Below are 7,522 nucleotides of genomic sequence, written 5' to 3' on the forward strand. Positions count from 1 at the left end.
TTACAAATAGATATAGGCACATCTGCGTCTCCCAAATTGTTTGCTCACTTCTTTATCTCTTCCTCCCTCTTGAACAAGGCCAAGGAAAGATATTAGAAAAAATTAAAAACATTATTTCCACCCAACTATGAGACTAGGGGTTGATTCAGCCCTCGGACTCACCAACAAGTTCTGTAGTTGTCCTCATTACAGTATCGAGGGAAATGTCTTTTAATGATTCTTTCCCCCTTTACAGCCCCAAGCAAGGATGCATAGCAAGAAGGAGAGGTCATGCCAATTTTGCACTCTACCAGTTGCGACCAGCGCTATGTGTGTGCTTGATCGCCTGATGCTCAAATTCTAGCGTTTAAACTTCAAAAACTTGCTGCTGTGCTAGACGGCTACATGTTTTATGTCACTTACTACGATCCCCTTTAGCATCATGAACCTGCTTTGGATATACTGATATGCATCTATGGTAGATGCAGCAAGTGCTTCTTGAGTTACATTGTGGATTTGGGTTGTTATACTGGTTGGATGGTTTTGATGCACTATTCTGCTAGCAAAGAAATTCAACACTGTTGCGTTGCTTTGGTAGTTTCTCTATTGTCGAAGGCATAGATAGCTTGGTTGTGCTGCTTCACAGTTTGATTTGGCAGTCGTAATGTTAGGATCATAGTAGGGCGCGCATCGCGCGCCAAATGTTCTAGTCTATTTAATGCTAGGGGCTGCTACAGCCCTCACCCTCAAAGACAATCTATTGCCGCCCCAAAAGACCAATCTACCGTTGACAGTTTGGCCCGCTATATAAACCGACATTTGGCAGGGTGACATAGTGGAAGTTTGGCACTTGTCCAAACGTGCCGCATCCTACCGACTAAGTACCGATTTTTGTATTGAGCCGTCTATCTATCTAGATCTAGGGGCTAATGCAGCCCTCACACTCAACAACAATCTATTGCTACCCTAAAATACCGATGCACGACTCTACCGCTTTTGGCTTGGCTTGCAATACAAGACAACATATGGCAGGGTGACGTAAGTCTAGGCTTACCAAATAATGTCATTCATCCAAATGCGCCGTAACCTGCCAAGCTGATATTGGGGTTCAATTTGAGCTATCCATCCATATATCTAGATTCAACCGTCGCACACTCTATTAGCATGTCAAACTATCACCCACATTCTTGCCGCCCATGGTTCCTGACTTCCCGTGTAGCTAGAAGAAAAAAACTATCTGGAAGGATGAAGGCTAGACCTGATAAATTCCGATAAACTCATCCACACATAACGCATCCCGTGAAGCTAACCCGCTGTTTGGTTGAGGATACCACCAATAAATTCCGAGGTTATTTAAAATGATTGACTAGGCAATCAAAGAATTCATGTCTCCATGCAAATAGGATTAAGCATGCCCAAACAACGCATGCACTCCTTCGCACAAAAGAATGCCCAATTGCTGCAACAAATTAGCAACCATGACTAGCGCTATTTCACTCCAATCAGGGAGCAAGTCAAGAGTCAAGACCCATGTGGTGGGGGACGATCGAAAGCGGCAAAGAACAGGGGGCCGGCCCTAACCCCACGCACACGCACCCACTAATTGCGGCGCCATCAATCATTAACAACCAGACCCAACACTAAAATTATCGGAAATGCCCCCCCGGATTGGATATTAGCGGTCAATGGGACAACGCGGAAAGGCCGGAAAGGAGGGGCTGATTAGACATTTCCTCCAATAGGATCACGCGTCACGTAACCCGGCCTCGGGCCACATGCACACGCGAACCCACCACCGATTAACCCCGAGCCCCCCTGAAAAAACTAAGAATTCCAATTGCTTCCATTTTTTTTTCTTTCTTTCTGGTTTTTTGTTTCCTAGCGCTAGCTTGCTGCTCGCTCTCCATCCTCGGCTGGGCGGCTGGACTGCGTGCGCGTCCATCCACTCCGCCATCTCCTCCTCCTCCAGCTGCGGGTTCGGCGCGCCTCGGCTTTGCCTCCCCCAATCCCCTCTTGGCTCTTGCGCTCGCCGCCGGCATTCCGGCGGTTCCTGCTGCGCGCGGGGCCTTCCGGAACCGCGATGGACGACTCGGGAGCCGCCGATCCCGGCGCCGCGCGCCACCACCTCTCGCCGCAGCTCGGGGGCCAGCAGCCGCAGCCGCCGGTGCCGCGCTCCCCGACCCCGCTCGACCTGGCGTCCGCCGCGGCGGCGGCGTCCGGTTACCGCCGCCTCTCGCCGTCGCTACGGCCGCCGGCGCACCCGCAGGCGCGCCTCCCGTCGCCCTACGGCCAGATCCCCGCGCCGGGGGGCGGGGGCCACCACGCGCGCTCGCTCTCCCAGCCGCTCTTCTTCTCGCTCGACTCGCTCCCGCCGCCACCGTACGCCGATCTGGGCGCCGCGGCGCACGCGGTGCCGCCGTCCCCGCCGTCGTCCAGCTCCGACCCACATCCGCCGCCGCCGCCGCCGCTCGGGCTCCCGCCCAGGAAGGGCGGCCACCGGCGCTCGCACAGCGACATCCCCTTCGGCGGCTTCGCGCAGCTCAGCCCGCCGCTGCCCCCGCCGGCGCCGGTCAAGCGCGAGGTCACCATCGCGGCGGAGGGGTGCAGATCGGACGGCGGGGACGACGCCGCCCTCTACGACCTCGTCAACGCATACATGGACCTGGACGGCTTGGACCCGCTCAACTCCTCCGAGGACCGCCACGACGACCGCGACAGCCGCGCCAGCGGCACGCGCGCGGGGAGCGCGGCCGAGAGCAGCGAGAACGAGGCGGAGAGCCAGTCCACGTCTGTGGACAGGAAGGATGGGGGCAAGTCCCGGCATTGTCGCAGCCTGTCCATGGACAGCTTCATGGGGAAGCTCAACTTTGCTGCTGGGGATGAGTCTCCCAAGCTGCCACTGCCTTCTCCCGGCGGCAGCCTCACCAGGAGTGGGAGCGGCTCCTGGAAGGTGGTGCCGTGGCACTGTTTGATATGGAGTTTGCCAATGGAGAGTTCACTGAGTCTGAGAAGAAGAAGATCATGGCAAATGAGAGGCTTGCTGAGATAGCTTTGACTGATCCTAAGAGGGTCAAGAGGTGTGCATCCATTTCTTCGTACTGTGTGTAAATTTTTCTCGTTTCCTGAAATTAAGCATTTTGATTTGTGGAAAATTTCAGGATTCTGGCGAATCGACAGTCAGCAGCAAGGTCAAAAGAGCGCAAAATGAGGTACATTCAGGAGCTTGAGCACAAGGTGCAGGTATTGCAGACGGAGGCTACGACACTCTCAGCACAGTTGACAATGCTGCAGGTTTGTTCTGTAGAGCTACTGAGCTGGTGGGATTATATTTTGTGTTATGATTCTTATGGTTTAAGTTATCTTGTTCTACTTGTTTGCAGAGGGACTCAGCTGGACTGGCCACTCAGAACAATGAGTTGAAAATCAGGCTGCAAGCAATGGAACAACAAGCACAGCTGAGAGATGGTAAGCTTCTTGCAGTTGTGAACCTTGTCTGCATTGGTTCTAAGTTTACTAGGAACAATGAAAAATGCTTTATTTCGCCTTCAAAAGCTAGCATAATGACTAATGTACCTTGCATTCTCGCACATTGTCCATTCTGTTTGATTTCCAAAATCCAGTTGTCAAGTTGCTCACAGAAGTTACATATGCATCGGTTGCTTGCTGTTGTAAATCTTGTGGCATTGTTTTTTGTTGTTGATGCATTTCATGCTCAACTTTACTCTGGTACTTGGTAGTGTTAGACATTTTGGAAATTTTCCATGTGGGATTATTAAACTTTGTCTTGATTGAGTGTAGCTATCATTACTTAACTTTCATCCTTGACAATGTAGTCTCTACGTCGGAACTGGATGCACACTCAAAGTCTTACCAACCAACCTAGCTGCATTATAAAAATTACCAATCCTCATGTATAGGGAAAAAACATGATTACTTTCTTATTGATCAACTGCAGAGCAAACTCACAATGACACTAATGTGTATTGATTCCCTTAATGCTAGTATGTGAAATTGGCCTTGCAATACTCACTCTGTTTTAAATATATGACGTTTTGGACAAGCTAATTAATTAAAAAAATGACACCTGCACCTCACATCTCGGCACAGTGGAGTGTGTAACCCTCCTGCTGTGCAAGTCAACCCCTTAATTTCCTGTAATTCATAGCACCTGACAGAAATAGCAGCTTATGTCATATATTTAAAAAGGGAGGGAGTAATTTTTTAATTACTAGGTAAATACCTGGCTGTTTTTTTTTTGTCATGGACATTCAATAGAAAACCATGAAAATAATTTTGTTAGTTCCAAATGGATCAGACACTTCAAAGTTGATAGGACGATCAGAGATCGCAAATAGTACCCCACTTAAGGGTTGTGCAGCAATTACACATGATGACTTATAGCATCTTCAAGAAACTCATTAGTAGTTTTATTTAAAGTTTGTTATGTATCTGCTTATCTGGTTGAAGTGGAAATATTGCATGGTCTTCGACGAATGATGAAAGTATCATTTGCAGATTATCACAATGATTAGATAATATATCGGCCACAGCCATATTCAGTTTAGTTAAGCACGCATGTATGCCGTGTTTTGTTTTTGGTGTCCATTGCTTATCTTGAGAAGTTCTGCATAAATGTACATTTGCTAACTTGTGGTTGGTAAAAGACTTGGCTTTCCTTTTCTGATTAATCAGATAATTTAGTTTAGTGATTATCAAAATATAGTTTGCTACGCAGATGAGTTCTGAATGCCAAACGATTGTATAACTTATTGTTTCTGGGATCTTACATGAGGGATACTTATTGTTTTTTCTCCCTCACCCTGTATGCCCTATCTTTTGTGCTTATTTATTATTTTTAGTCTATCGCAATTGGTTTCAGCAAATGCTGTGCAGAGGCTAGGATTTCACGATCAGTAAATAACACTAGTGAAAGAATTGGCATGACATCGTGCTATTGGTTAATTTTAGTTCACAACTCAAAGTGTATTCATCTGCTTGCAGCGTTACCAGTACTGACATATGTTAAACTCTGATAAAGCTAGGCAGAAGTACTGTTTTGCCAGTCATTTTTCATGAACACCTGTTTTGCCAATCATAGTGTTGAGTGTAGTTGGCATGATCAAATTTCGGTGGCTGTGTACAGCAAGGTGGTTTTTTTTTTCATGATGATACTATTTGGCGACTGCTAGGCCTACCGCCTACCATTAGAACTTGCATGCGTGTTCGTGAAAAGATCTTTCACGGGAAGCCTATATGATGTTACGTTATCACCATGTTTGGTGCCGCACACGTTACTTGCCATTTGAAAAGGGTGTTTCTTCCTTTCAAGATTCTAGATTCAGTCAGTCAAGTTGCAACGTTCGCTCAGTTACAAATATAGCCACTTTGCTTGCTTGCTTGCTTTCGAAATCTGTATTCTAGGCTTCTGTCACCTGAGAACTGCTACAATGATGTATCGATGCCCGCTGTATAATTGCTAATTTGCTGCACGATCTACATTCACCTGTACCTTTTCTTGTTGTAATCTGATCCATGTATACGCACTGTATATGCAGCCCTGAATGAAGCGTTAACCGGCGAGGTCCAGCGTCTGAAGCTCGCCACTGGTGAGATAAGCGATGGCCGCATGCCAAAGAGCCTACAGCAGCAGATGAACTCCCAGATGCTCCAGCTCCAGCAGCTGCAAATACAGCAGCAGCAGCAGCAGCAGGCTCCGCAGCAGCAGCAGCAGCAGCACCAGCACCAGCAACAGCACCAGCAGCAGCCTCAGAAATCGGCATAGACCAGGGGGTGTCCGGCAAAGGATGCAGAAGCTGATTGAGCATGGCAGATTGAAGGATGGCCGGGAGGAAGGATAAACAAAAAAAAGAAGAAAGAAATCTTTTGCGTATATCAGACAGGTTGTAGGATAGGTCCCATGAGTTGCTTTTGTTGAATACCTTAGTTGGTTGGAGTATATGTCGTGGTGGTCGTACCATACATGAGATGAGACGAGTCCCCTGTGTGCCGAGTGTTGAGGCGTCGTGGTAGGCTTGTGGTAGCGCTCTCCCTGAACGTTCTCTCCGAGATGCGGTGCTTCTTTTTCAGTACTTTTGTCTAAGAAGAGGGTTAGAGAAGGGTGTCACAGATGTACCTGTGTAATAGTGTAATTATCTTATCTATAGCGTACCTTAGTGTCCGTGGTGGATCGTGATGTGTTTGTTGCTGGAGTGTGTTTGTGGAGTCCTGCCGTGGAATGGAATGGACTGTGTCGGAGCTGCGAAAGTGCAGTGTCTGAAGGTGGCCACGACAGTGCGGTGCAGCATAGAGTGGCGGAGATGATTGCTGTACCTGTTCGGTATTACCTGCTGTTCTCTGCACGGATGATGACTCGAGTCTTCTTCCTGTAGCAGTCCGTGCTCGAAAATGTGTAGCGGGCCGGAGTTGGCGAGCACGGCCCAGGCTTTTGCTGTGTGGGTTGCTCGGGCCTATAGATAGCAGCTTGATCTTACTTAGATGCAGCTACAGCCCAACAACATAAATACGGAAGGGACGGGCAGACCACATACTACGTAGTACGTACTGACTGACTTACAGGTCTTTCTTTGTTTTTGCTTTTCCATTCCATATGACCATATATAGTGCACTATAATACATAGTATGATTTCGTGATTTTTATAATAAGAATTTAATAATTTAAAATAGTCGGCTCAAGAAATTTTAATCTAATTCGACATTCTCAGATAAAAGATTAGGTTGATTATAGTCATGATTTTAAATTCATTGTATCAACACTTTGTATCTGTTTTTTTTTCAAAAACCATGTTTACGAATTATTATTTTATACATATATATGCATTTAAATATTTTAAAAAGTTGATTCAAGAATCCACGGAGCCTAATTCAACATTTCATATAAACTAGTTCAACATTTTATATAAAAATATTGGTGTAGTATATCCAAAATGTTGAACTAGTCCGACCAAAATGTTGATTATTAAAAATAATAAAAATATATTTATACGGGATCTCATCGTGTTGGATTATTGTCAACAGCGCATTTGAAGTTTGAACTCCCAAATCCGTTCTTAGCCGGTGCAAGTGACACGTGCAATGGTGCTGTTGTTCCCGCTAGCGGCGGAGCTTAGTAGGGATTAAAGGGGACCATGCCCCCCTCCCCTACCGACCCAACGTATTTTACCACTAAATAAATAGTTAATCCGACACTGTATATTGATGTTTAACCGTGTAGTATCGGCTCCTCCCTAAATCTGTGGTCAAGCTCCACCTCTGGTTCCCGCTGATCTGTTCGATTGGTGCTGCTACTCCCGTAACAATCTCAACTGTTTAATGAAGAACCGCGTTAACCCGCGACAAGCGACCAGTCGTCCAATACAAAACTGTACGAAACTGCACGATCTTGCTGTGCCACTGTGAGTGAAACTGTAACTTTTGAATGGATGTCCGTTTCAAATTTCGTTTGTACATTTGAGCTCCGCGCGATGAGACGAACAAAACTAGACCCCACTTGGATATGTTTTGAAGATTTTTTATATTAGTAGCA

General features: G+C 46.8%; 1 pseudogene; it reads left to right on the forward strand.

Moving 5' to 3' along the window:
- Window positions 1-1,813: 1,813 nt before the first annotated feature.
- Window positions 1,814-6,172, forward strand: LOC101762496 (annotated as a pseudogene).
- Window positions 6,173-7,522: the final 1,350 nt, after the last annotated feature.

Source organism: Setaria italica, chromosome VI (assembly GCF_000263155.2).
Source record: "Setaria italica strain Yugu1 chromosome VI, Setaria_italica_v2.0, whole genome shotgun sequence".
NCBI lineage: Eukaryota > Viridiplantae > Streptophyta > Magnoliopsida > Poales > Poaceae > Setaria > Setaria italica.